Source organism: Eretmochelys imbricata, chromosome 4, assembly GCF_965152235.1.
Source record: "Eretmochelys imbricata isolate rEreImb1 chromosome 4, rEreImb1.hap1, whole genome shotgun sequence".
Taxonomy (NCBI): Eukaryota; Metazoa; Chordata; order Testudines; family Cheloniidae; genus Eretmochelys; species Eretmochelys imbricata.
This window is the reverse complement of record NC_135575.1, coordinates 39,875,788-39,882,497: the sequence shown is the minus strand read 5'-3', so window position 1 is coordinate 39,882,497 and position 6,710 is coordinate 39,875,788. Positions and strand designations below refer to the sequence as shown.

At 37.7% G+C, this 6,710-nt stretch overlaps 1 long non-coding RNA gene across 1 annotated transcript; it reads left to right on the top strand.

Annotated features, from left to right (window-relative positions):
• The first annotated feature begins 1,913 nt into the window (after window positions 1-1,913).
• LOC144263521 (uncharacterized) lies at window positions 1,914-6,153 on the top strand. The gene is made up of 3 exons (XR_013345826.1): window positions 1,914-2,206; window positions 4,631-4,713; window positions 6,035-6,153. It is a non-coding gene; the product is annotated as an uncharacterized LOC144263521 (long non-coding RNA).
• Window positions 6,154-6,710: the final 557 nt, after the last annotated feature.

Sequence of the window (6,710 nt, the reverse complement as noted above, 5' to 3'; positions counted from 1 at the left end):
TGATGGGTTGGTAACCTATCCTCCTTAGGTAGTTGACACATTGGGTTTATGGAAATGTACTACAAGGATTGAGAATTTAATCAATGTATTATTAGATAGTTGTTAGTTGTTTTGTATGTATGTATGTATATAAGAATTAATTTGTTTTTCTTTAAGAGGGAAGATGTAGAGATATGTTTGTAGAAGATTATAATTTAGACATGCTCCCTCATAAGAGGCAGTATTATCAACATAGAAATTTAGAGATGTGCCCTGAAAGCGGGAGATGGGAACACCACATGGTTGCATGCAGCACTTCACCAGAGATGTTCTCCAGTTTGTTTTATTAAAGTTGTATTCCTTTTTCATTCACTGATTTGTTATTTAATGAACCCCAAGCTCGTTACACCAGGGAAGGGGTCTCTGAGGGAGAAACCTCTATGAGGATTTGGGGAGGAAGTCCACTTCTTAGAGCTCTAGCTTGGAAATCTGGAGGCCAGGGTCCTATTCCCTGATCCATCACAGACTTCCTGTGTGATTTTGGGCATGTCACTTAGGAACAGGTTTTTCAAGTTATTTAAGTATCTAAAGAAGCAGATAGGGACCTACTGGTATTTTCAAAACCTTTCTTCAGATGCCTAAATACCTTTTAAAATCTGCCCCTTAGTGTTGCTGTGCCTCAGTTCCCCATCTGTAAAATAGGAATTCAATACTTCTTTTGGGTATTGTGGTTGCAAATGCATTAAAGACACATATACAGTGATGGGGGCCATGTAAATACATTAGATAGATGATCATCTCACATCATGCTTTCCTGGGGGAAATTTGCATCCCCTGCAGAATAGGCCATGGCACCCATCCCCTAATTTGCTGAGTGATCTTTGTGAGCTTAGGGTCCTCTGCACAGAGGGTCAATATATCTGCACTAGTTCTGGGCCCTTTCAGTCTTTGTCAGCATAAATCCACTGTAAGAAGTCTACCAGCAAAGCCTCCTGGCCATTCTGCCCTGAGGTTTCTATGGAGATTCTGCACAAACAGTAATTCAGCTGTAGACTAAGTTTATCTTCTTCTCCAGGAGATCAGGGGGAATACAACATGATTCCCCACCCCCCACCACCACCACTGTATTCAGCCGTTTCTGATGTGCAGACTTGAGACCTGTAGAGGCACATCTGCATGGGCTACAGCAGCGGTTGAGAGATGGTGCCAAGGATGTGGCTGAGCTCCCCTTCCATGTGAAGATGATCTGGGCCAGGTTAAGGAATTTTACAATTGCTTTGTACTGTAAAATTCAGTATCTTCCATTGTTATATGCAGTGTCTTTGTTGCTGTATCAGTCCTAGGCTATTAAAGAGACATGGTGGGTGAGGTAATATCTTTTAGTGGACCAACTTCTGTTGGTGAGAGAGGCATGCTTTCCAGCTTGCATAGTGCTCTTCTATATTGACAGTACCTCACCTAAATGAAATGGGTTTTGTGGTCTCAGGAAATTTCCTGATTGGCACAGTCCACATCATAAACAAAAATCAAAGCATGATAATTCCCTAAGTGAGAAATGAAATGCCATGGAGACTGGGGCCAATCCATGTCACTCTGCAGCACTGTCAAAGCAGAACTTTTCACAAGCATTAAATTATTACAAAAATGTTTTAAATTATTGAAATATAATAATGACCTGCTATGTCTTTTATCTGGTGCATGATTTTATTTGCAGCTTGGCTCTTTACTGCAGGTTAGTGTTGTATGTAGTATGCAACTCCCATAAATTCCATGTTGGCTCTTTGAGAAACACAGGCTTCCTGGATCTTGTTTCTGAGATGTAATGCCAGAGTGACATGAACGTTACACAGGAAGCTAGAATTGCAGCAGTGTTAGGGTACTTTGAAGTTGCATAAGTTAGAGGAAATGAAGATCAGAGGGGCGATACAGCAGTGTATTCTGAATCAATGCTAAAATGTATATGTTACTAAGTAGGAGTCATTCTGATCCTGATTTTCTGGAAGTGTGAACAGGGCTCTGATTCCAGTACAGACCTGGAGATCAAACCTAGGAGAAAAAGGCAAATGAAATGTTTGACCTGGAGCATGAGGTGACTTTTCATATCTGTAGCTACAGTACAGGAAGCTAACAACTTTTGATCAGAAATACAGAAAGACAACATATTTGAACACTGGCATGAAGGGTTTTTATAACTGTCTTCGAATGAAAATCTCCAGCTAAATACCAGGTGGGGAGTTTTATTACCTAACACAATTACTTAATGAATATGCAGTTATCTTTATACCTAATGATATTTTTTGATTTCATATATTCACAAGCAGTCGTTAAATTCCAGTTCCCCTTTTGCAGGAGCGGTACAATTTTGGGCCTCCAAACTTGCAGGTGCAATTGATGTTAACCAGTACCCTCAGAGAATTTGTGTCTAAATTATAATCATTTGTACACATAATTGTAAATGCAAAAAGCAATCCTAGATCAATGCTTGGCTGAAAGTCAGGCCCGAAATATACACAGACTTTTGATGTTGAAGGAACTTATTAGCTTGCCCCTGAGGAGAGGTACTGTGTGACATGGCACCAAAAGTGTTTCTTATTTCTAGTGAAACTACACTCTTTGTAAAATAACAAAGAGGAAAGGCCAGTATATGCCTCTGCGAACTTGGGCAAAATGTGCCAGATCCTCAGCTAGTTTAGTTTGGTGTGGCTCTCTTGACTTCACTGGAATTATACCTATTTATAAGAGCTGAGGATCAGGCCCAATTTATTTTTATGCTGCGGAGACAAAACCACTTAATTACCTTGAAGTAAAAGGTTGTAATTAGGGCTGTCGATTAATCACAGTTAACTCACGCGATTAACTAAAAAAAAAATCAATTGCGATTAATCGCCGTTTTAATCGCACTGTTAAACAATAGAATACCAATTGAAATTTATAAAATATTTTGGATGTTTTTCTACATTTTCATATCTGTTGTATTCTGTGTTGTAACTGAAATCAAAGCGTATTTTATTATAAATATTTGCACTGTAAAAATGTTAAACAAAAGAAAAAGTGTTTTTCAGTTCATCTCATACAAGTACTGTGTACAATCTCTGCCGTGAAAATACAACTTACAAATGTAGATTTTTGTTGGTTACATAACTGCACTCAAAAACAAAACAGTGTAGAACTTCAGAGTCTACAAGTCCACTCCATCCTACTTCTTGTTCAGCCAACAGCTAAGAGACAAGCAAGTTTGTTTATATTTACAGGAGATAATGCTGCCCTCTTCTTATTTACAATGTCACCAGAATGTGAGAACAGGTATTTGCCTGGCACTTTTGTAGCTGGCATTGAAAAGTATTTATGTGCCAGATATGCTAACCAGAAGTCTTAAAAGAGCAATGTTTCCACTCTGATGTGGAAACTACAGAACCCAAACCACCAAAAAAGAAAAACAACCTTCTGCTGGTGGCATCTGACTCAGATAATGAACATGAACATACATCAGTCCGTATTGCTTTGGATTGTTATAGAGCAGAACCCATCATCAGCATGGACCCATGTCCCCTGGATTGGTGCTTGAAGCATGAAGGGACATATGAATCTTTAGTGCATCAGGCATGTAAATATCTTGTGATGCCAGCTACAACAGTGCTATGTGAACTCCTGTTCTCACTTTCAGGTGACATTGTAAACAATAAGCTGGCAGCATTATCTCCTGCAAATGTAAACAAACTTGTTCATCTGAGCGATTGGCTGAACAAGAAATAGGACTGAGTGGACGTGCAGCCTCTAAAATTTTACACTTTTATTTTTGAATGCAGGTGTTTTGGTACATAATTCTACATTTGTAAGTTCAACTTTCATGATAAAACAATTGCACTAAAGTACTTGTATTAGGTGAATTGAAAAATACTTTTTATTTTGTTTTATTATAGTGCAAATACTTATTAAAAATAAATATAAAGTGAGCACTGTACACTTTGCATTCTGTGTTGCAACTGAAATCAATATCTGAAAACATAGAAGACATCCAAAAATATTTAAATAAACAGTATTCTATTAATGTTTAACAGTGTGATTAATCACGATTAATTTTTTTAATCGCTTGACAGCCCTAGTTGTAATATGACATAGCAAGAGGAGTGGGAACTAGAAAGAGGTAAAGGGTCCTTTAATTATAAATATTTACGAAAAACTGAGGTGATCCATCAGGCCAGATCCTCAATAGTTGTAAATCAGCATATATCCATTGACATATGGCAATTTACATCCACCGAGGATCAAATCTGATGTCTTTAGCTACCTAAACTAATCCACAGCTTCAGGAATTCTTTTGCTGAGACAGGTGTCATCTCTCTGACACAAAGAATCTGAGCAGACTGAGCTGAAAAAATTACCTTGTACTAATGCTCTTCTTTAATTCTTTCATTTCCTCCAATCTGCTGCATTTTCCTCTGAGGACATTTATAGTCACAGTTACTTTCTCTAGGCTTGCTTGTCATTCTCTTCCATTATTCCTTTTCTCAGAGCTCCTAACAGTCCCATGCCATCCCTTAATCAAACTTCTCATTACATTTTCACCTCCACACCAGTTCTATAGCCTGGCTGTACTGTTCTCATCAACAGTTTCCTCTATTCCTCACTTTTTCCCCCTTAACCTCTTCAGATACATGTAAGATGAATATGTCCAGCAGGGAAAACATATTACAATGAAACTTCAAATGGAAAGCGACCACCTGGAAATTACAGGTAACTAAAACTTCCATGTGAAAATGTCTCATTAACTTTAGTGACAATTTTACATGCAAAACTGCAGGAACAGTCCCTTTAATAGTATATCATAGAAGCTTAACTTCTTATTTGTACTGTGTGGATGGTCTAAAATAAAAAGCAATCGTGGCATTAACAATGATTAGTAATAATTTCATCCGAATTTCAGTTGTTTCCAAATTCAAAATGATCACAATATCTGGAGTGCCTTTTATTTTCTTACTAATTGGTGATGTATTTTAATTTAGTTTTTCCCCATTTTACTTATAATTTGTCTGATTATTTTACTCACACATTAATAGGGCAATAGAAAAATAGGTATAGATATGAAAATATTTGTTTATGCCATTCAGAAATGAAAAGATATAAACAAGAGCCGGTTGGGAATTTTCAACTAAAACTACCCCCCACCACCACCACCACCACCCCCCGCATCAGAAAATGTTGATATCTCAAAACCAACACTTTTCATAAAAATATATCGGTTTTGATAAACCTTTCATTGGGAAGGCCAGGATGGAATTTCTGGTCAAAATGAGAGTGAGACCCCAGAATAGCTAATAGTACAGTGGTTAGGGGACTTACTTCACATTCAGAAGGACTTGAACTTGGCTCTCCCACACCCCGATTGGCTATTTTGGGGATCATTCTCTTTTAATGGGGAAAAAAATCAGGAGATCTCAGTTTCATTGTGATGTGGAATACAATTAAGTTTCCAAACCTCATTTTTTTTCCACCAAATGGAATTCTTGTTTTCTTGCCAGCCCAACAAAATCCCAATTTACATATGCAAATAAAAGACATCTAGTTTGTTGTTTACAGAATTAAAGTTATATAGTGAGAATAATATAAAAAAAATAGTGAAGGGATTGTGATAGGCACTATATACAACTCTGAGAAAGATAGGTAGACACAAGGAAACTAAATAGTATGAGTTTAAAACTTTTCATGAGTTATAGAAACAGACAGCTGGAGAAACAGAGAAAGATACAGCACAAGAAATCTCTGCCAGCTGGCTGAAGTTGCACTGGAAAAGGTTCAAATGCCAAAAATGGCAGGAAGAGTCTAGTATTAGATGAACACATCCTGATTTAAACCAAAATTACTTTCAAATAATTATTGTCCTGTGGGAGACAGACATTTCTGGTAACAGGGATTCATAATTATTTAAGTATTAATGATTAAGAAATTAATGACTTCTGAAGTTTGTAATTAAGGACACACAGGCTTACCCCTGTAGCCTCAAAAAGTGGTAGAAAAATAAATTGACCTTTTCCGATTTGAACCCCTTTTTTTCCAGCTTGGACACCAAGTAGAAGAGAAGAAAATCAAGAGGATCCCTGACCTTTGCTCACTCAGCTCTAAGTGGATGGCATAATTAATCACCAGGCTGATTATTTAAATTTTTCATACAAGCGCAATAGTTTTTAATAAAATGAAGTTTTCTTATCTCAAAGAGCTTTTCTGGTGTGGTTGCTGCTGCTGTTTTAGGATCTGAATGATCTTAAGCTGTTACTAATTATTCTTTTCTTTTGTTGGTTCTCCATTTCTGTTGTGGGGGGAAGAGATCATTGCCCCCTCGTTAGCTGAATTTGAACTGATTAGCAGGTACCCATCCTGTTGGTGTATTTGTGTTTTGAACAATATGTTTTTCTAGGCAGGGACTCACTTTTGTACCGTACTTATATACTAACTTGTCTGTGCAGTGCCATCCACTTGAAATAGTCCAGAAAAAATGAACTGGATTCCATGAGGCTTCGGGGCAATCCCAAGTTTATGCAAGAATTGAGGCTGAATGTGGCACCCCTGTGGAAACAATCACATAGCCACACCAAAAAGATATGGCAGGTAATATTCAGAATGCTCCTATACCAAAAGGGATGCTGAAGTGCAGTGAATGCAACCTGCCTGCAGTTTGGATTACCTGCTTCCCAGAAGTCCCTTCCCTTCTCTTGCCTGTGATGGGAACGTATAGC